We start from the raw sequence: 23,767 nt of genomic DNA on the forward strand, positions 1-23,767 counted from the left end.
ATGTTTGAAGGAAGATGGAATTTATGAATAGCCTTAGAAAAATTAGTTTTCTTGTAAAGATAAAGCACTATTCTGGGACTTTATGGCTGTATTCCTATGCACACTTGTCTGGGAGTAAGTACCACTGAATTCAACAGAGTTTACTTCTGAGTAGGCATATATAGGATTGCACTGTATAAATGACATACATCTGCATTCACTAAGTCCATATTTGTGCTGTTTCTAAAGGGTTTTGCATATCCCCACTCTTTTGGCTCATGCTTCTCTCACAATTTGATGCCCATAATTTATCTTGATATACTCACCTACTAAACATAGTTTCACCTAAGCATTTGTCTGCTTGACTCAGAAAAGCACAGAATAATCCTATACTCAATCCTTTACTCAAGAGTTCAGTGAAACTTTCTCCCAGGTAAGGGTGTGTAGGTTTGCAGCAACAATGTTGGAAATGATCACCTCTACAACAGTGCAGTAATGGGGGAACAAAACTATAAAAAGGCCCATCAACTTTTTATATTACATTAAATGACCCAAATCCAATGCAGGTTGGTATATGCCCATGCATGTCTGTGCACTGGACTGTGCCCAGTACACACTACTCTGTATTATCAGTGGCACAATGGGACAGTGTGTCTGGCTGTTAACCAGAAGGTTGGTGGTTTGAACCCACCCAAGGACAGCTGTGGGCAAGATTCGTGCATTGCGGGGGGTTGGGCTAGATGACCCTCAGAGTTCCTTCCAACTCCACAATTCTATTATTCAAATCTAACAGCATTCCTTGCATTGGTAAAATATTCAATCTTGAGTCCATGCAAATATTTAGTTTCCTAAATCTGCTCCATAACAGAAATTTCAAACAGCATGCACAGATGTTACTGAATCATGATCACCTCAAACTTCATATCCCCATTCACAAGGATGCATCAATTGTTTAAGGACAACTTCAGATTTTTTTCTAATGTGCACTCAGTGCTCAAAGTGGAAGTGAAGTGAAGTGGAATGGTTTCATTCCAAATTATGCCAGACTCAATAACATCCATTGGAAGAAATGAGGTGGTTTGGAGGCAGCCTGAAAAGACGTGGGATAGCATCTTACTCCATTTGAAGCACTGGGCATGCTGGAGCTGGATACATATCAATGGTTGACTTTGGAAGTGTTTTCAGTTTCACTTTGCTATTAACATTTATGTGAAGTCATTCAAGTTTACTCACTGGCACCATGGACAGAAGCTTCACTCTGTTTCGTAGCATCTCATTCATCCCAATATATCCAGTGGCCTTAGAAGAGTTTAATCACATACTATCACTCCTTGTTAACTCTTCTGTCTGATTGCTGCATACACTTGACAATGTTGTCACATATATATCTGCTGCTACAGTGCACAGAGACAGTAACTTCCATACTATATAATCAAAAAACTTTCCCCACTACCAGAAAAGTCATTGTAGTGTATAGTATTTCATTTAAAAAAATCAAAAACTATTGATAATTCTGGTCAGTACAGAAATAACAGATGCACAAAATAACATTTTAAACATCAAAGCAATTGGCTTGATGAAAAATTAATATGCAAACCACCTTCATTGTCCAGAATTATTCTCTCCTTGAAGCTTTAAGGTTTGTTGCTCAGCTTTGCTGTCAGGCAAAGAGATTTGCTCCTGAAGGTTCTGTAATCCACTGCTGCTGGTAATTAGACATCATTACTGCTGCATTAAAGGGAAAGAGAGAAGGGGAGAGGACAGGCTGGGGCTAATTAACTACTTGATTTTAATGAAAGAAAGAGAGACTGATAGCAGGTGGGAGTTTGCACCGGAACAGACCAGACAAGCAACACAGACTTCACTGAAGCAAGAATAACTTGCAGGCTTACAGTAGCAATGCCCTTATCTGTTTATTAAATGGCATGGACAGCGAATGAAATACAAAGGCCTGAACATATATTATATCTAGTTTGCTGTTGCATTTTGGTGAACACCTCAGGCTCCCAGGGCCTCATTCAGTTTAAACAGCATGCAGAGAAAGGGAATATTTAGCTTGTTGAATGCTGATTTAATTTATTTCAGTGTCTCAGTCTTCTGGAGAGCAAAAGGAGCAAATCAGTCTCCCTGTTTTCACATCCCTCTGTGGTGTAGGAGATGCACTCTTGGTCACCAGGCAACAACATCCTGCAATACGGCCATTTTAGGTCTACAGTGGGACAACACACAGTGGAGTATTTATATGTGCAGCTCAATGAATAATATACTGTACCTCTGCTAACTCTTCCCACTGTTGTTCTTTTGTCATCTGCTCTCTTTCATGAAGCCCAAACTGCAGTTTATGAGAACAGTGAAATGATGCCTAATCAAGAGGCTTTACTTGAAAGCATAAGACAGAGAAATATGCCAAATGGCTGACAATAATTAGTTTAAAGTTTTTATACTTGATACAGTCACTTAGCAACACATAACACTATCCTTAGTGTGACTGGTGACTGAAATTCTACAGATAATTTTATGAACCGCTTCTATGAGATTTCTGACTAAATTAGTATTTATGTTTGAAAATAAAATTGGAAAGAATGAAAAACATCAGTAATATTATGTGGTAATGGTACAAATTATAGTATCCGGCTTGAAATCAAATGTTCTCATGTGTACAGAATGATGTGCCAAGGATGTGAATTCAGGTCTATGGTCTAGAGCAGGCATGGCCAAACTTGGCCCTCCAGCTGTTTTGGGACTACAACTCCCACCACCTGTGGTCAGGGATGATGGGGATTGTAGTCCCAAAACAGCTGGAGGGCCAAGTTTGGCCATGCCTGCTAGAGTTCAAACATTTGTGAATTAGTTAGGGGTGGGGCCACAAATCAGCAGGTCAGGATAAGGAATGAGGGCCAGGTGAAATACTATATGAAAGCAGACAGTCCTCTTGATCCCTATTTGAGAGAAATATTTGTATCCTGCTATCTTTTGTGTAAGTAACTATGTGGATGTTATGCCACTAGTTCAGAAGTGTGTGCTGGTGAAGGTCTAATTAATGGATTCCGCAGACCAATATTTTGGTTACCCTAGCATAAAAGTTGTTGGAGTTTAAATTGCACTTTAAAAGGAAATTAAGTTGCATATGATTCAGTAGTCCAGTTTGTAACTGCTTAAGATGTGGGGTGTCAAAAATTATGCCAGTACAACTACACAAGAGTTGTGGTGATATTATGAATGCTATTGCAGACACACCATCTGCACAAATGCATAGAATTGGACTGCTAGCCATGCTCCTTTTAAAAAAATGTATCTTTATTATAAACTCTCCCCTTTAACTTGCAGTGATAACTGTAAAGAGCAAAGAAGTTTGTGAAATACTTATAAAGAAAACTATTAACATGCAGAACTTTAACATGCCACAAGTGTCAGCACAACAATACAATTGTGGGAATGTTATTGAAGGTTTGTAAATATGCATCTTGGGGTTCCTATTATTTTTCAACAATAGATCAGTAGTAGAACAGAGGCAGAGTTCCAGGTCAATTTCTGGCATATCCTGTCAGGGATGGGAAAGACTCCAGTCTGAATCCCTAGAAAGCTGCTATCAGTGTACAAGGCAACTTCCTAATAATTACCACTCTCTGTTTCTGGGTTCTTAATCTCTAATGTGCATTAGAATAATAAATCCTCATGACAAGAGTAAAATGTATCTATGTGCCACTTGTTAACTAAAAAAGTTAAAGCATTAGGATATAGCTACTCTGTGTTCTGCACACCCTCCATATAAAAGTTATACTTTTATCTTAAAATTCCATGGAATAATATTTTCACTTTGGCTATGCTTCATACCTCATCTTTATGCCAAACTTGTTCAGTTATGTAAAACTCTTCTAAAGATTGACATGGCTTATTAACTGGTAATTTTTAAAGTAGATTTTCACAAATAAGAAAAATCCTTCATTACATGGTTAAATTATAGCCACAAAACTATCTCTGGCAGTACTTTAAAAAAAATATGGTAATTGCAATAGGATGTAGCTTTCCAAAGAATGTTAGAAAACAAGGACAGACTTTTGTAAATACATGTATATACTAAATTCCTCTTCGAAGGTTCAAAATTAGCAGTGAAAGTGAAAGTGGGTAGGAATGGTCAAAGTACAAATCAATATGAGGATGTGGCAATACAGTCAATATTTGCCACTGAACTTAGAGCTTAAGGGGGCCTGGACAGAAAACACAATACATTTACCTCATGAAGAATGTGTATGTTGCATTTAGCCATTAAATGACTGGCATGCAGAACAGAAGTGTGCATGCGTGTGTATATTTTTTTTTCTTTTTATCTATATGCATTTTTACATGTGTTTTTATTTACATGTGTATTTATTTACACCCACCCACACACATTGGGGTTGGTATTTATTCAGCTAAGTTTTACTCAAAGCAGGCCTATTGAAATTAATGAACATGACTAAATTAGCCCTATTAATTTAAATGGGAGTACTCTGAGCAAAACTTGGTTGAGTACCACCTAGTATGTCACTGAATACTAGCTGCACTTGAATCCAGGCTTCCCATAAGCATCTAGTTGGCCATTGCGAGAATAGGATGGACTAGATGGGCCTTTAGCCTGGTCCAGCAGCCAGACTCTTCTTATGTTCTTAATAAAAAGCACTTTACTAGTATATATATTTCAATGTGCAAATCACCATCAAAGAAAAGCTTCACGACTTCTGTATAACAGTGTCACTATACTTGAGACACTCAGTGGCTCTGGGTCTCCAGTGTAGTGACCAGCAAAGGGAGGGGAAGTAATAGAGGCAGGGCTGTGGTTATACTGCTACTGGGTTCTCTCAGCTAATCTGCTCTCAGTGCCCTTTTGGAATTTCCCATCAATCACAAACCCCTGTCTCCAGTGATTCCAGTAATCCCAGACTTTGAGAATCAAGCTGCTCCTGTCTTTGGTTAGAAGTGTGATGAAATGTTGGGAAGTGAGGGGTGGAAAAGGTAGAGCTATACTTCCCTTGCAGGAGGCAGAGCTGATCCTTGTGGCTCAGCTCATTCCTTCTGCCTCCATTCACATGAGAGAAGAATTGCTGTTGCCATGGAGGGAGGCAAGGAAGATGATAGATATCTGAATGCACACCCTGTGAAACCCTCTTCAAATGTTCAAGCCCTCACATGATTACAGTCAAGGGGGAAACAGGATCACACTCACTTGGCTTGCCCCCTCAACACATCCTCAATGGCCTGGTCCTGCTGATGTCCATGTGTTGGGACTGAAGTCAATTCAGCTATGTGCATGTAGATTCTCTGCATTATTTAGAACCTTGATTGCATGCAGTGGCGTAGCGTGGGTTGTCAGCACCCGGGGCAAGGCAAGTAATTTGCGCCCCCTAACCCGTGGATTTGCGCCCCCTAACCCTAACCCCCAGATGTTGCGCCCGGTGCGGCCGGCCCCCCCTGCACCCCCCACGCTACGCCACTGATTGCATGGGCTTCTAAATCACATGGGAAGGCTACACATGCACATCAGGCTCCCTACTTCAGACTTTCAGCTTTAGTGTGTGGACAAGCAATGCGGCCAGGCCACTAATGCTACAGGGATAAGGCTAGTGGGCATGCCACCAACATTATGGCCCATGCAATTGTTATCACTTTGGAAGAGAGCTTCCTTTCACTTTGGCTCAGCTGTGTGTAGGGACATGCTCCACACTGAAAGCACCATAAACCACCAGTTCCTGTTATCTCCCCTGTAGACAGAGACAGTCCTTACTATTCCAGGATTCCCTTTCACTTTCTCACCGAAAAATAAGGCAGTGGCATTCCTAGGATCACTCACCACACTTTTCTTCGCAAGGGGCACAGGCCTAAGCAGAAAATATGGCTTGAGTGAGCAACAAGTTGGTGACCAGTGAAAAAGCAGAAGGAAAACAGCCTAGAGACAGGGGTCCTGCACTGCTGATGACATCCTCACCAGAACAAACTAGTGAAATTATTCATCTCCGTGCTTTGGTTTATCTTTTTTCCTTCTCCTTGTATTCTTTCCCCCATACCCCATACTTGTAAAAATAAAGCAGATTTGTTAAAATAAGCAGATTTGTGCAAGAACACCACACATCTACAGTGGTTACTCTTCCAAATGAAAGGAACTTTATCAAAACCAGTATTCCTATTGCTCAAGGGAGAGGGAGTGTGGAGTTTTATCTCTTCTACACAAACTGTGAACTAGTGTTCTGTCAGTGCAAAAAGTTGTGCAATCAACTGTGCAACTGTGAGTTCTTATGGGTCCTGTTCTCTGTGGTCATGTTAATTCTGCTCATTGACTTACTGACCCAAATATTTATTCTCTCTCCACCCATGCTTTTCTACATACTGCCACCAAAGAAAGCCAATATTTAATGTATTCTACAGAACATCCACAAACTATTATTCACAAATCACTTGTTCTAGATCACCATCAAAGAGTGTTTACAGAAGTTTAGTGATACTCTAGCCAGGAATGACTAACTTATGGCCCCCAGAGGCTTTTTTCACTCCCCGCTTCACAATTTGGTGGTGATAGCAATGACAGGCCCCCACCCCTGACCTCCACCATCTGATTTTCTGCTGCTTCCTCATTGTGGAGCCCCTCTGCAGCATTCAGCAAGCCCTTTCTGAAGGGCTTGAGAGAGATTGGGATACAGATCTCTCCCTCCCTGCTCACCAGATCCATCCATTGTACATGTGTGTTCCCTAGTATGTATGCAATATGCATGTCCTGCTGGGATAGCTCAGTTGGTAGAGCATGAGACTCTTAATCTCAGGTTCATGGGTTTGAACCCCATGTTGGGCAAGAGATTCCTGCACTGCAGGGGGTTGGACTAGATGAACTTCATGGTTCCTTCCAACTCTACAATTCTATAATTCTATGCATGCTTGCTCTGCTGTTTATATGATGTATATGCAAAATGTGTGTGGGGGTATGTATGGCATGTCAACTGTGAGGTGGCCACACTCAATTTTTGACCATCAAGTTAGAAGGTAGCAATGTAGCCACTTCTCCTGTAGGTGGAGGTGAGGTAGGAAATCCAGGTGCCTGGGTACCTAGAAAAGTGATGATAGTACAAGAATGTTGGAATACTTACTTGGTTTTTGCAGGACTCTTTCTTAAAACTTGAGGCTGAGTTTCTAAAATATTATGCTGGTTCCTGGAATTTTGAATGAGTTTTGTAGCTCTCTTTTTAGGGTCGATTCCACACTACAGCCCTTGAGCACTGTTGAAGGGCTCCTTTTCTAAAACTGGTGTTTGCTGGGCTCAATTGGAGCAGCAACACTACCAGGGGAAGGATTCCATCTGCGTCCACCACTGCTTCACCTACTTGCTGCAGAGTGCCAATTTCCCTCCTCACTGTTAGGAATGTAGGAAGCTGCCTTATACCAAGGTAGACCAAAGGAACATCTAGCCAGTATTGTCTACGCTGACTGGCATTGGTTTTACAGGGTTTGAAAACAAAGTCAAGGTGGCTCATGAATAAAATCCATATGTGCTGCAAGGTCATTTTGCACAGGGACTGGCTGCACTACAGCAGAAGTGCCACCTTGGCCCTGCAACTGTAGGTGCCCAGGGTGTGGGAGCCATGCAGCATACATGGCCCTGGCACCAAAAATTGTGGGTGCCTGGCCCCTTCATGGGGAATTTTGTGGGTGCTAGGGCACCCAGGGTCCCAGGGATTTGGGACTTGTGTTCCCAGCCAGGAACTCCATAGCACAGCAAATCTCAACTACGGTTGGTGTCACCATTGATCAGTGCTGACAGCAAGGCTTGCTTGCCAAGAAACAATTAGAACACACTTCAAGGTTCCCAGTTTTTCCATGGAAGACATATGTCTACCTGCCTCACACCTGATATCACAAATTATGTCAGACATGAGAGAGATGGCTGTGGTTTGGAGGAAAAGGCCTCATTGTCAAACTGGGGTCTGTATCAGGTCCAATTTGGCCCAGAGACTGGAGGTTCCCCACTTCTGGTATAAATGTCTATGGTGAGAGGAATCTGCAACCTAGATGCATGCCACATCACAGAAAGGGCTACTTGATGCAGACCTATTCCTTGTTCACATGCTGTTCAACACTGGAGTGGTGAATGCCAGAATATGGCTAAAATATTCAAGTTTTCAATGGGCTCCCACTCTGTGTGCTAATGCAGTGCTGTGAAGGTTGGCGCCACATACATCTTTAGGTGCCAGGCAAAAATTTTCCTCCGTAACCTGTGGCCTTTTAGAAGTGAGTGGGCTATTTTATATGTATTTCTTTTTCCTCTTTGTTTTAATGTATCTATGTGGGGTTTATTGTCTGGTTGTAAGTTGCTTTGGGTTACCTGTGACAAGATAAGCTGACTGACTAAATAAATAAATAAATAAATACAGTGGTGCCTCGCAAGACGAAATTAATTCGTTCTGCGAGTTTTTTCGTCTTGCGAAGCACCACTGTGTATTGACGGTTTCCCATAGGAATGCATTGGCAGTTTTTTAAAAAAGGCGCAAGACGTTTCATCTTGTGAAGCAAGCCCATAGGGAAATCCGTCTTGCGAAGCAACTCAGAAAACGAAAAACTCTTTCGTCTTGCGAGTTTTTCGTCTTCCGAGGCATTTGTCTTGCAAGGTACCACTGTAAGATTAAAAGCAAGCTATCAAGGCTGGCCCAAGATATTATGCTACCTGAGGCAAAGGACAAAATGGCACACACATGCATCTGTGCCACATATAGCAGTAAATCTTACTTCAGTATTAGTAATGGAGCATTGCACTGCTCCTGAGGGAGATCAGCAGGGTAAAGGTGGAGGGCAAGAGGCATGACACACACATCTCTCTTCTCCCAACAGGAGGGTATGGTCAGGGAGCTCAGGAGGAAGAGCTGAGGGGCACAACTGCCTCCCAGCACATACCACCTGAGGCAGTTCCCTCACTTTGCCAAATAGCAGGACAAGCCCTGTAAGCTAGTGGGGACAGAAATAAATGTTGAAATTTCAGAAAGAGCTTTTACAACTTGAATAAAGTCCTTCTTCGTCCTCAATACACCCATGCAGTAGCACAGCAGTTAAGAGAATGAGCTGAGAACTGCATGCCCTTGATTCACTTTAACTCAACTGAATTTGACTGGTTGGAAAATAGTAGTCCTTCATCCTCACGACTAGATTATGAGACCTACGGTACAGGAGCATTGCAGTGATTACTGGGAATGAACTGATGTTTAAAAAGTCAAGAAAAAAAATCAATATAAACACAAATGGGCCTCCTGCCATCTATCTATCACTGCATTTAACTGTTATTACTGTGGATTTAGGTGCTTAATGTTTGGAAGTTAGTAATAAAATGTGTCTGCCATTGCAGAATAAGAATATCTATTTGGGACATCAAAACAAAATTTTGCATAATTTGCTTCGCATTAAGAGAGACATATTAAATCTAAATCATAGAACATGACTATGAATCAGGAATACATGACCAAAGAAAAGCCTGGGGTCATAGCCCAAAGACACTGAGCCCTGCACAGCTACTGGCTGTTAAGAGTTCTAGCTTCAGCATACTGAAACAAGATCTTCCTAGAAATTAGTTCAGCTACTTAAATGCTATATAAAATGCTTGTGAACATTACAACTTCTCGCTAAGTTTAGAAGCAGATGGAAGTGTTGGTGGAAAGGGGTCAGAGAAGGCTGGAGACAGCCCCAACACAATGATACTCAACCAAATGTGTGGATGCTATAGATTAGACAGAGTGGGACATGAATGGAGTGTGTGAAAAGTGTGAAATGGTTTGTGAGTGAGAGAATGAATAGTGAATGGACCCAATAGATGTTGCAAACAAAAGCCTTATCTGCAAATGTCTATAGGTTCACATCTCTTCTGCCTTTAGCTTCAGACAATGTAGTCCAAACCATACCAACTCAGAAGTCAGTCCTAATGATTTCAATGAGCCTACTCTAAGACAAAGGGTGTTACATATATTATCATACATGTGCACACGCAGTATATAATAGTTGTTCCTTAATACAAAGCAAATGCCAGGATACAAATCAACAGGCAGTAAGACCAGTCTTTCAATAGTGCTAGCTGAATGCTAATTGTTAAATCATTGCCGGGGGGGGGGGGCATATTAAGTTGCAACAAACGAGATGTAACCTAAACTTTCTATGAGGGGCTTTTTTTAAAAATCTAGAATACAGTAAAATAAAAAGCACCACTTATCATATGATCCCATAAGGTCCAGTCCGCCCACAGCAATCTGTAGCAGTATTTCATCTTTCTCTTAGCAAAACTTTACATGACTTAAGAAAACTGTAGCAGAGTAATCAAATTATTTTATTTCTGGGTTATTATTGAAGGCTGGGGCCAGAGAATAGTGAGGATGAGAAGAGAGGGAGCTAAAAGTGGTAGGACAGAGCCATGATTGTTCATAGTATGTAGACAATTTGTTTTATTCTGATCAAGCTGGGTATTCATGTTTTTTATAGTGCTTCAAAAACCTGCAAACCTCTTTGCCAACAGATGAAAGCAAAGCAAGAGATATGCTGTGTATACCAGGCGGATTTAGGGTTCCGCCACACTGGGTGTTGAGCGTAGTGGGTGCCACAAGGCATCAAAATTATGACATGGTGAATTGAGCCAAACAGAAGGTGAGAGGCGAGAGGGCACCAAATTTTGGCCTCACACAGGGCACCACTGAAATTCAAAAAACCAAATACTGAATAAAGAAATAACTATTCTGATCAAATCATAGACATGCTGATCCCAAAGCGGAATCTTGAATGAAGCAAAATATTTAATCCCAAACATAACCCACCAGTGTAGGCATTTACATGGATTGAGGCAAGATCAAATGCTTCCTCATCAAATTTAGGAGTCAGGCAAAGCTAGCATAGTGCTCAGGATCACAATAGCTCAAGAACTGTCTCTCGCCATATAAACCAACCTGGACTCCGTGATCATCATATGAGGTCCTTCTTCCTCCATGACAGGTCTGGAGGGTGGCCACACAAGAACAGGCCTTTTCTGCAGTGGCTCCCTGTTTGTGAAATGCTCTCCCAAGGGGGGCTTGTCTGGCACTTTCATAATACATCTTTAGAAACCGTGCAGAAATGTTTCTCTTCAACCAGGCCTTTGGCTGACTATTATTCTAATATTCTACGGCCTTTTAAATGTCTTTGTGGGAGGCGGGGTTATTCTTTATTTATTTTGTGCTTCTATCCTGTATTTTTTTTTCAATCTTCTGAACTGCCCTGAGTTCTTCAGATAAAGGGCAGAATATAAAATTAATTAATTAATTAATTAATTGTCTGGTCTGGATGTAATGGTAATCTAGGGTTCAGGAACCTGCGGAACCTCCAAGCATTGTTGGATTCCAACTCCCATGAGCCTCAGTCAGCATGGGCAGTAGGGATGATTGGAGTTGGAGTCCAATAACATCTGGAGGACCACAGGCTCCCTGCCCCCTATATTAAATCAGAGTTAATATGCATAGACTTGATCCCCTCTCCTCCTCTGGTGCTCTGTGCTGGTGCTGCTGGGGCAGTAAGAAGGAAATCAGAAGCAGCCACCTCCATTTTCAACCAACCAGTTTGCCATTTTGTCTCAACCAGGAAGTGTGGGTAGTTTTCATCATCAGCCACTGTTTGATGTATGTTTGTTTCGACAAGCCCTAATTATAACTAACCATAGTTTGTCTGAATCTGGATGAAGCAACAAACTGCGGTTAGTTGAAAACAGTATTGGATGTGGCATCAAGATGGCAGCTCTCTGCACTGCAGATTGTATGCCTGGGAAATGTGAGAAGTCTTATCTACCCACCCCCACCCAACACATAGAGATTAGTGTCATATTGGCCAACAATCCACAGTTTAGACTGTGCCCCTTGCAATGATAGTGCTGACATCTCAGATCTACTCTTTGGACTACCAGGCAACAGCACAAGGAATGACACAAATGACTTTTCTCAAATTATCCTTCTGAAATTGTTCATACAGGCACACATAAGTAATCCTTCCCTCCTCCTTCATCTGCACCAGCTTGATTAGGGACTGTGTGGAACAACTCCAATAATATATTCGCTGCAGAGACTGGAGGAAAGAACAGATTTCCCATTTTTTTGTTATTTCTCCCCTAGAAACTAAAGACTTATTGTCTTGTATCTTGCCCAGGTCTTCCAGTTATATTCCCACAGAGATGGGAGTGGGACCAGATCAAAAACCGAGCGGGGACATATTAATTAAGGCTGTGAAGGAGTTGCCACAGGCCAAGTGGAAATGGAAAGAGGGGCACATTTAGCTCAGTAACAAAAGTTCTATAACCCCAATTTTAATTAGCACTTGACACTGTGCTTTCCTCCTTCAATAAATACACAATCTGCATACCGTATTTTTTGCTCTATAAGACTCACTTTTTCCCTCCTAAAAAGTAAGGGGAAATGTGTGTGCGTCTTATGGAGCGAATGCAGGCTGCGCAGCTATCCCAGAAGCCAGAACAGCAAGAGGGATTGCTGCTTTCACTGCGCAGCGAACCCTTTTGCTGTTCTGGCTTCTGAGATTCAGAATATTTTTCTTCTTGTTTTCCCCCTCCAAAAACTAGGTGCGTCTTGTGGTCTGGTGCGTCTTATAGAGCGAAAAATATGGGTACATTCTAACAGAAACAAGATTCAAATAAAAATTCTGAGGGCTTCCTCATTCTGCAAATTAAGGGTGGAGGAAATAAAGTAATAGATACTTGGACTTCAGTGCTGCTTTGGAAACCAGACTTTTATGTTTGTCTAATACGTTTACTGCAGCCTTTTATACTGTGGTGCTAGTCTTATATAAGAACTGAATCTTATAGTCAAAAACACCACAATATCTCTGTGCTGGCTAAAATATGTGGTATGTGCATGTGTGTGCAAACTCTCACACACTTCAAATTAATATCAGGTTATTATTTTAGAGAAATCTGCCTGCCTACTATTGGTTCAGCAAGTGGCAGACAATTTTCTCTCCACCCTCAGTCAGTAAACCATATGCTGTAACAACAACAACAACAAAAACCCCAAAGGACTTTCAACACTATAGTTCAGATAATTTGTTGGACGTCCAATTTCGCTATGATTTCTCTTGCAAAAAAATGCCTGTCTCCCACATCTCACCTGTTTTGCCTAAAACATTAAAATAAAAATGTAGAAAAATATCTCACACACTCTGACTTAGCATACACCTTGGGGGAGATGCACAACAGGATGAATCAAAGGGCTTATTGCTGGCAGCTTAGAAGGGGGCCATATGCTGTGCTTGGCTGCTCTAGTAGTTTCCCTAGGCCAGCCTGACCCACTGCAAGCCTCCCAGGGGGCTTGGCAAAACAAAAGAAAAAACGATGGCAAAAATGAGATGTGGAATACTCTCCTTTATGAAGTGTGCAGCGGAGTGAACGAGAACGAAAGCAAGCCTTAGTGGCGCTTGGGGGCACAAATTGACACAAACCTGGCCACGAGGAATTAGGGCCGGCTTGCGATCCTGTGCAGCACACTGACTCGGGAGTAAGTCCCGTTGGCCGGCCTTACTACAGGAAAGAAAGAAAAACACTCTGCACAGGATCGGGCTGTAGGGAGTTGGCATACAGCAGGGCGGGGGTGGGGGAAGCTGCCCATGCCACCGGGTGCGCGTGTCTCTCTGTGTGACGCCACTGTGTGCCTTGCCCCCTTCGCACCCAAAATGCCACCTCGATGCCCTTCATTCCTGCCCGACGCTCCCTTTTCCCTCAGAGCCCGGCTGCAGCTCTGGCATCCGCAGGGTCCGTGGCGTTGCCAGGCTCCTCTCGCCCAACTGTAGCATCTTTCCCGGAGCGATGAACAGAAGCACCCTGGGCGGAGAGGGAGGGAGGGAGGGCCTAGATCAGACGCTCCTCACCCCCCCTCCCTCCGCCACCGCCCCCCCCAGTCCGCCCCCTCCTCCTCTCCCGCCGCGCGTGCGTGTGGCGCGGCAGCGGGTCTGCGAGGAGGAGTCCCCAGCCGCGTGCAGGGCAGGCGAAGGCGGCAGCAGCAGCGAGGCTCTGGGGCTGGGACGGCGCGAGGAGGATGGCGGAGGACAGGCGCTGACCCGGCTGCCTGCTCCCCTCCCCCTGACTTCGCAGCCATGGCCTGGCACCTGACTCGGGGCATTGGCAGAAGGGGCGGGATGGGAAGGATCGGGGTGGGAGGGTTAGTGGCAGGGTGTGTGTGTGTATACACGCGCTGCCGGGGGGGGGGCTTTCTCCCCCTCGCCTTCGTTCTCTCCCTCTCCCTTCCCGTTCCTATAGTAACCCTGAAATACCTCCAGGACACACATAGCTGGGCTCCGAGGCTCCTCTCCGGATTGGCGGAGGCGAGAGGGGGGGGGAGGGGTTGGAGAGCCGAAGCCAGGCGAGCAGGAAGAAGCGCGCGCGGCGCTGGGGCAGGCCCGGCAGCAGAAGGCAGAGCGCGCCCCCTCCCCCTCCGCCCGCCGAGTTCCCATGGCGACTGGGTCGGCGAGCTGCAGGAGCCAGCTGAGCGGCACCTGGACGGGCAGCGAGCGAGCCGGAGCCGAGCCGCCACAGGCGCTGGCTGACGGGAAACACGCCCACGTGCCGACCCCAAACACCGAGCAGAACAGGCCAGCACGCGGTCGCCCCCTCCTCAATTTTCCCTTCTCTCTCGTGCTCCCCGCCCCGAGAACTGGTGATGTTGACACATCCCAAACCAGAGAATGGCTCTGAAACTGGATTGACTCAACCAAGGATTGTGGCACAAACAGAACACAAGCCGACAGAATCAGTGCTGCGTCACAATGCATGCTTTGGCAGCACGGAACGCTCTGACAATCGTTGCGGGAGGGGGGGGGAGGTGGGTCCATGAATCATAGAACTGTAGGGTTGGAAGGGAGCACGAGCGTCATCTAGTCCAACCCCCTGCAATGCAGGAATCTTTTGCCCAACGTGGAGCTCGAACCCACGACCCTGAGATCAACTGCCTCATGCCCTACCGACTGAGCCATCCAACGTGTTCCTTGCCCCATGTGCTGGTTGCACACGTGTGTGATTCACACACATCTGTATGCCCAGCAAAACACAAACACCAATACAATCACCTCATGGGATAGCCTGCTTGTGGAGTCCTGCATGGAAAGGCAGGTATGGACATGGACGTTTGGTGCTCAGAGGCAATGATGTACCAGAGTACCAGATGTTGGGAGCAAACAGCAGGAATTGCATGTCATCTTCACGTACCGCTTGTGGGCTTCTAGGCATCTGGCAGGTTGCTGTTGGAAACGGAATGCTGAAGGAAACTGTTTCACATGTTATCCTCATAAACAGAGATCGACACACTGCTGGTTCCTCCACCCTTAATGATGTGCAACCCAACCCCCAACATTGACATATGGAAAGTATCTGAGCAGGGAATCTGACGCATGTAGAATTCTGTGTGCTTGGCTTCCATGCACTCTGGAACCATGTGGCATTAGAGTTCCAGATTGTGTCGAAGTTTATATGCTTCTACATGTGTAGAAGCTCTATGTCAGGAGTGAAGAACTGGTAGGCCTCCAGATGTTGGACTACAACTCATCAATCCTGATCATTGGTCATGTTTGCTGGAGCCACTGGGCATAGGAGTTTGACAGCATTTAAAAGGTTTCAGGTTCCCCACAATTGTTCTCCATGCATTTGCTTCCTTCAGGTGCTCATGCTCAATTTGTGAACCTTGGAGTTAGGAGCATGTGGATAATGTAGGAAGAGGGTTGGGGGTCTGTGGTCTAATTCAGCAAAGTGCAATATGTGAAATGGCTCTTATACTAACAGAAAATGATGCTGGTACAGACTGTGATGGGCATACACATATCTATTGATGTAGAGATTGTAGAGATACAAAATACACGTGTCAGGGGGAAATCCCCTCAATATGCTCTCATATGCATTGACCCTGACATGTCACCACCCAGAAAGACACTGGAACACAAACACAGAGAGAAAACACGCCCACTTTTTCATTGGAGTCCACACTATCTTACTAATGTGATACAAACAAACATGACTTGGTACTACTTCTCTCACACTGAGAATTCTAACAGCAACCCTTCCTCACAGCTGTCGGTTAAGGCCCCAAGCTACTGTTAAACTGACTTTCTCCAGACCAGACACACACATCCAATACATTACCAATGTACGTCACAATACAAAATGTAATAACACATTACATACATGATACTTATTAAAACCTAATTCAAATAAACAGGATTTCTTCACGGACCCAAACTAATGCCTTCAAATTACGAGAAACAGAATTTCAACTAAATGTTGGGAAGAGCATCCTGATTTTGAGCTATTTGATAATGGAACAGGTTGCCCTGAAAAGTAGTGGACTCTTCTTCTTCATATGAGGTTCCTAAGCAGAGGCTGGATGGGCTACTGATTAGCAGTAAAGTTCTTGCATCAGCAATGGATTGGACCAGATGGTCTTTGAGGTCCCTTATAACACTACGATTCTGTAAACACAGAAGAGACTTGATACTATCCACACCAAAGTTTTCTCATTTAGCGTTGTTAATTTTTCTTATGTAGATGTACACACACACAAAAATGCAGATCTACTGTATATGTTGGTACTGCTGATACATAGACAAACACACAGAATACTGAACAAAGTGGAATATCTTCTCAGTCAAAGTTAAAGCATTTAGAATTAATAAAGAGTTTGGGTCACTTCTGTTGCACTGAAAGTGTTTAGTTTGTGACATAAAAAGTGCTAGGGCTAGTTTGCTTTTAATTTGTAGCCTGTAACCTGGAAGACCACACCAAACTAAGATGTGTGTGGGCAGTTGTGGTTAATCAATAGTAAGGGAATAGCATTTTGCACCTGCACAAACTACTATTCCTTATTAGATCATCTGCTGAAAACAGCTCCAAGACTCAATCTTAACGTAGCATGACTCAAATTCAGTTCATAGTCTGAGCACAACCTCGGACACTATCCACAAACCTGCCAATTTATTTATTTTTACTAGGAGTAGCTGTAAAGTGCAAGGTTATTATGAAGGCAAGTGCCAAATCTCTCTCTTCATTCAGAATCTATCGTGCTTTGACAGAAGAGCTGAACTATATAAGCGTATACCAGAAGTACCATGGCAGCATCCACTTCAATAATTATTAGTCATCTTAGTATGGCAACTATTCTATACATGCCTATACAAAAGTAAGTTCCATTGAGTTTAGTGGGGCTCACTCTCGGGTTAAGTGGGTATAGGGTTGCACCCTAAGCCTTTATTATTAATCCCATCTGGTATGTCAGAATCTCAGTTTCATACTACTTTTACTGCTGTTCTCACTACCACCGATTTAATACTTTCACTCTAAAGTGCTATTTGTATAAGCCTAATCGCTTCAGTTAGAATTGCACTAAAGGATAAGGCTTCCCACCAGCAATGGTTCTGATAGAGATTGTTCCTATCTCTCAGATTTCAGTGTCCATCCCATAATTTCATCAATTGCATGCCTAATAGCTAGAGGAACAAGATTTGCTCCCATAGTTCTTAGAAGTTTCAACAATGTGTGCTTTTAAAGTTTGGCTGGAAACAGCTGAGACTGACATTACTATGACTATTCTGATATCACTGGTCTGCTTGTTAACCTATACCTATTGAGATTCCAACCATATTTTCATTTGTTTGTTTGTTTATATAAAAAAATCAATTTTATGACACATTTCAGCCCTCAAAAGAGTTTCCAAGTTGATTTACAGTGTTAAAATAAGAGTATTAAAGCATGAGATTCTTTATCACAGGATTGTGGGTTTGTAACCCGCGTTGGACAAAAGATTCCTGCATTGCAGGGGGTTGAACTAGATGACCCTCAAGGTCCCTTCCACCTCTAAAGTTCTATGATTCTTTTCTATGTCAGTAACCCCTTCCCAAAAAGGCCCACAAGTAGGTATGTGTTAAAACAGGGGGATGACAACGACTTCTGACTTGTGGGTCCCAGGTTGACCCATGGAGCTGTTTTCCACAAGCCTCACCCCACCTGATATCCTAAATGATGTCAACTTCAGAACAGGTAAAGAGGCAGCTGCAAAGGAACAGCTGGAAGCATGAAACGTACTTCTGATTGTGCCTTGGTAAACGGGGCTTGTATTTGGAACATTTTAAATTTGGCACCAAATGCAAGCTCCACTGGGATTGGTTTTACTCTGGAGCACCTAGTCAGAGCTCCTGAGAGTAGCTGATCCGCCCTGAAAGCAGAGCATGAAGACAGTGCCAGTCAGCTGGGACTACAGAGGGCAGTCCCTACTATTTCCTCCCTGTATGTGGGAGGAGATTAGCAGACCTTTTCACTGAGAGGCCACTGTAGAAGTGGAACTGGGGGCTCTGATGAGGTGCAGATCCAGCTCCAAGGAACACACTGCAGTCATTGCTGCCACTGCAGCAACAGCAAGCAATGCATTCCTTGGAGGCTGGATCTGCTGCCCCTGTGGATCTTGCCACCTGAGGCAGTTTCCCCACATTGGTTCATGGGTGGGCTGCCCTGTCCTTTAGGTAACCAGGTCCTAAGCCACATAGAACTTCGAAGATAAGTATAAGGACTATGAATTGTTCTTAGAAATTGTTTGGAAGCCAGTGCAGCACATGCAAGCTGTGTCCCCTATGTTACGTCCCAGTTAGTATCCCAGCAAAAGGAGAGAGACAGCAAAAATCCGGCTGAAAGTCAAACTAGGCATTCCAATATTGAAAGAACCAATAATTGCATGAATTAGGTCCCCCCCTCCAAAAAAAAGGTAAATTGCAGGTGTGAGAGTTTGGGGGAAGCCATCCCAGGATTCTGGAAGAGATGGCAGCTTTAATCCTTTGCCCTCCTGCTCTAATCCAAATCTGGATTGGGTCCTCTAAATCAATTTACATTGAAAGTTTTTCATCACTGGAGCTTTTCATCCAATGCAAGGAGCAGGTGCAGGAGGCCAGCTCTGGCTTAGGACCACAGCAAAAGGAGGAAAGGCTAAAAAACAGAAAACAAAACTCAGCCTCCATCAGGGTCCCTAAGAAAGTATTTCCCCATCTTCCCTCCACATAAGCATTGCAGCTTTCTCATGCTGATGACAAGGACTTGGGGGCCTGCCAGGTGACAACAATCAATGAAGGCAGGAGTGTGAAAATCCAGTTCAATAGCTGTAGAGTGATAAACAGTATCTGGAAGAACAGACCATTGATGTCATAATCACATCAGCCAACAGGGAGATGTTTTCAATATGCTTAGCCAAAAGGAACAAATCCCCCTATGAGTAATCGAGGGGCCAAGCTAGGGAAGTAGATTCACCTGAAAAACTTTCTTTTAAAGGTACTTCTGGATGTAGTCCCTTCAATTCTGGCACTTTATATCCCAGATCCTGTCCACTGAGAGAATAATAGGATCTGTTGGGAGATAAGGGTCATGGGTTTGAAATCTTGATGCTTCATTGATAGAATGCCAGCTTATACATAGCCAAAAAAGATGGCAAAAGAGACACAGATTTGTGTAATGTTTCCATATATTTTCATGGTTTAAATGGAATTACATTGTATTTCACCATTGTAGGGAAGACTCTGTGCCTGCTCAGTCTGCTGTCCAGGTGTTAACTGTTGATGGACAACTTCTAGACCCCTGCTCTGCTTATAGTTCTTTATCTTTAAAGTAGAGTTGGACCTGACACCCCTTCAAACAGACGACTCCTTCAGGCAGAGAACTGTCATCTATAAAGTAAACCACATGGCCACACTAGCAGAGGCAGTTTTAGGGTAGTGCAACCGGTTTGGCCACACTGGGTGCTGTGCTGCATGGGGAGCCACAACAATGCTGTAGAACAGAGTGTGAGAGGCGGGGGTGCCAAATTTTAGCAGTGTACTGAAATTTGAGAGCCCCCAATCTGCCACTGACACTAGGCAAACACAGACTAATGCAACCTTAGGGTGTTAAAGTGGTCCTGAGTGTGGAGACTAGCTTTAGGGCAAAGGCTATGAGGTGGCTTCTTTCAGAACTTCAGGGGGTGTGGCTGGTCAGCATTTCTTCATAGTGTATAGGTTCTGAAGCAGGAATAAGCACTTGGGCAGGTGGGGTTTGTCCATGGACCAGGATGTACAGCTGTCAGCCACTCATTTTATTCAACGCATCATTCCAAGAGGTAAGAATCACAGGGCTCTGGACCATATTGATGCCCTCACCCAGCATACCCCATTAATGCCCCATTAACATTGGACTTGTCCCTAATAAAGAAGCACATTGTGTCCCACTTGTGACTGCCTCCCTTGCTTCAATCAAATCTATACATGAAATGAGGATTAAATATCAGCAAAGACTGTGTGGCAAGTTAAAAGTAGTAATGCTAGCTCAAGGAAATTACAGGTCCCTAGGGGAGAGATGAGCTGTGTTACATCCTCCCCTCCTGTACAAACAATTTGCTCTCTTCCCATAGAGAGTATTCCACTCATTCACTTCCACAGCCTTTAATCCCTGTAATGTGCTGGTCCAGGGTTTAGATCAGTTAGCCCTTCAAACACCCATTGATCTCATTGATGATTAGGTGTTAAAGAATCATGCTATTAACCCACTCTGGTTCCTGGATCGAAACATTAACAAAGTGGTGTGGAGGAAATTGCAAGGAACTGGCTCCCACATTGCAGTGGTTAATGCATCCATTTGCCTTATGTTGCAATCTCATCCAGTTACTTAGGAAATAAGCCTCACAGAAGAGAATTAGGCATACTCTCAAGTAAACGTGCAGAAGACTGGGTTGCTGATAGATTGCAAAACATTTAAAGCAAGCTGTAGGTTGGAGTATATATGGCTTACCTTGCATGTGTTTTATCTTGTGGCACTATTTAAATGGCATTCAGAAAAGCATTACACTTCCACACCCATTCCCTTGCTGATTTCTGGATCTTCATCGCATGAAAACTCCCTCAAAGAAATTTCAGTAGAAATGTTCAACTCCCTCTACTGGAAGTTTCTTGTAGGATAACAGAAAAGGTAAACTCTGCTGTTATGCATCTTGTAATAAGATCAACTGAGTGCTCCAGTGCAAAATCAGATGAAACAGCCCTATGAAGCCTTTTCTTGTATACTACTTCAAATTACTTTTCTTTGGTAGAACATTTTCTTATATTTCCTTATCACCAAAGCAGTTTGGGTAAACTAATAAAACAGTGTTTGGGCAAATATTTTTTAAGCAAACATACACATTGACAAACTAAGTTGCACATTGTATTAACAGTAATGCTGCCGGTTAGTAACTGCCTACTTACAAACACACCCCTTTCTTTATTCAATCAGGTTAATTTTTTGTTTGTTTGAATAAATATCTGTATTGCTTTATTTAAAAGAGACTTCTTCTGAAGCTGGCCTAATGTGGTAACTGTCAGAACGAGGTCACAAAGTTACCAACTTTCAACACCTTCTATTGAAAATATTTAATTATTTCCGTGTGAAAGTGGTGTCTTTCTTTGTCATTACATATACCACCTGCTTAGTACCACCTGCCCAGGGTCTGAAGTATTATTTTGGGTGGCAGGTGTGGGTTGTTAAAAAGATGCAGTATTTTCACACTGTGCAGACAATGTGTTCAAAGAGAAAAACAGTGGAGGCTGGTCTATTAGAATGACTGGGGCACTGCCCCAGCAATTTCAGGCTGCCCTCAGCCAGCCCCACCTGCCTGCTTTCTCTTACTGTCAGTCCAGTGTGTGGAACTGTTTGCCAGCTTCCTCATTTTTAGTCTTAGTGTTACCCTTGTACAACTCAATAGGGAGGAGAATGGGGACAAAACTAGACTAAGTTGGCTCCACATGTCATTGGTTGTGGTTGCATCAGTCAGTGGTTTCGACTACACTCATTGCTGACTTGCTTCCTTATTCCCCACCAGTCCCAATGGACAGTACCCGTCATTGCAAACAGCATTTGCTAATATTGATGGTTTGTTATGAGTTTGAGTTACAACTGATGGCCTTCAACTTTTCAAGAGCTAGCACCCATTTGGAAACCCAAAATGTTATCTCCAAACTGGGCAGGGTTGTGATCTCCTCTTCCCCTGATGAGCATTTGCTGGTCAGCTCTTCCTCCTCCGCCTCCAGGTCAACAGGAGGAGTTGAAAGAGCACACTAGCAGTGTGCACTGAGTACCCAGGCAAATATTGCATGTTTTCAGGGTTGCCTCCTTGAAAAAGTATGGACTGAGGTGTGGCATGAGGACCCAGAATCCTGGACAATACTTCTGGTGGTACTAATTTGCCCTGCAACAAGTGAAAGAAAACACAGGACAAACGAAAGCGTGGATATGCCCCCAATTGTGCCAAAGCTTTGAAACTACATTGTCCTCAGAGAGGTCTTTCCCAAGGATTCAACTTGGGACATTTTGCATGCAGAGCATGTGCTCTATCACTATGTTATGCTCATTCCCCAGTTTAGCATCCAGTTTTGGCTCCCGCTGCTTTTATTTCTTTTATATAATATTTTAATCTTGGACAGTTGTTTGCATTGTTTTCATTTACCTTCTTAGCTGCTTTGGATACTGAGTGTAGAAAGGTGGGAAAGTAAAAAATAAAATTCAAATTATAAACAGTCAGATTCAGTCACTTCTGGAGCAGGGTGCTCTAGCCAGTATCAGCCTGCAACCGGAACACTGGCAGGGCTTTGTTTGACAAAGGAGTTCTCTGAGCCTTTACTTTTTAACACCCACCAGAAACTACTTCTTAAAGCCTCACATACATATGATGCATAGTGCACACTGTATAACTCATATCAGATATGTGAGGGGTGTCTAGCTTCAGAGTTCCTAACAACATGTGTTAGAGAAGGACAGCACCAAAGTTCCTAATAGCATCTTTGTTAGCAACATAGCAATATATATCAATATATATCAACATTGATTACATTAACTATGAAAAACCATACTCAGCTTTTCCATGCTAAATGCCCAAGGTGACTAGCAATAATAAAACTCACTCACACACAAAACACTAGCCAGTTAAGAATGAAAGCCAGTAGTCAATGCAGCATGGTTGATGCTGGCATCCACCTGTCTGGGGAGGCAATGGAAGAGTGTGCCTTTGGGGGGTGAAGTCAATGCAGCAGGGTACAGAATATTTAACTCAACAGGCCAAAGGCCTGCTGAAATAATGTCTGCTCATGTAAGTGGAATGCCATCAAAGAGGGACAGAAATGGCAGGGCCTGTGCACAGCCACAGAGAAGGTTCTCTCTAGCATCTATACCAAATGCACATCTGATGTGGGCAGAATGCAGAAGAGAGCTTCTCCTGAACTTTTTAATAGGCGAGTTGGTTCATACTGGAGAGAATGGTCCTTCAGGTAACCTGTCCTAAAGTATTTAGGCTTTGCTGTTTATTGCTTGCTAATGTGTCTGAATACGCTGTGGGCAAGAGGGGAAAGATCTGAGATCCCATGTCTTTTCAAAAATGGCTATTGGGGTGCCTACTTTGACGCTCTATTTTTTCCTTCCATACCATACAATTAGGATTATATCCAGGATGTGCTGTGATTTGCCAGTGATTCCTGTTTGTCAGTATAGTCCCATTCAATTTGCAGCTGAGTGCAAATTACCAGAACTGATCCATGTTGTAGCAATGGCAAAAAAAAAAAAAAGTGTGTTGGGGGTGGGCTTGAGAGGGCCAGGAGCAAAGATGTACAAAGTAGACAAAAGGTCACCAAGGGCTTTTTGCCTGCCTAGCGCTTCAACTGCCATTGGTACAGGTCTGCTGGACCTAATGAACTGCCCTTTGCTTTCTTTGAGACTGCTAGCAAAGGTGCCAATTAAGAGTTTGTTACTGCA

At 43.5% G+C, this 23,767-nt stretch overlaps 1 protein-coding gene and 1 long non-coding RNA gene across 5 annotated transcripts in view; one reads left to right on the plus strand and one right to left on the minus strand.

Annotated features, from left to right (window-relative positions):
• Nucleotides 1–23,767, plus strand: part of NOL4 (nucleolar protein 4) — a 115,150-nt gene that overhangs the window by 3,939 nt on the left and 87,444 nt on the right. The window lies entirely within an intron of this gene.
• On the minus strand, nt 1,572–14,747 carry LOC310682658. 2 transcript variants are annotated; one of them, XR_014514074.1, is made up of 3 exons: nt 14,269–14,747; nt 13,441–13,519; nt 1,572–1,704 (listed from the first exon to the last, which is right to left on the minus strand). It is a non-coding gene; the product is annotated as an uncharacterized lncRNA (long non-coding RNA). The 2 variants fall into 2 exon arrangements; XR_014514075.1 differs by lacking the exon at nt 1,572–1,704 and adding an exon at nt 1,856–2,188.

The sequence above is a fragment of the Podarcis tiliguerta genome (assembly GCF_965153285.1).
Source record: "Podarcis tiliguerta genome assembly, chromosome: 7".
Classification (NCBI taxonomy): Eukaryota; Metazoa; Chordata; class Lepidosauria; order Squamata; family Lacertidae; genus Podarcis; species Podarcis tiliguerta.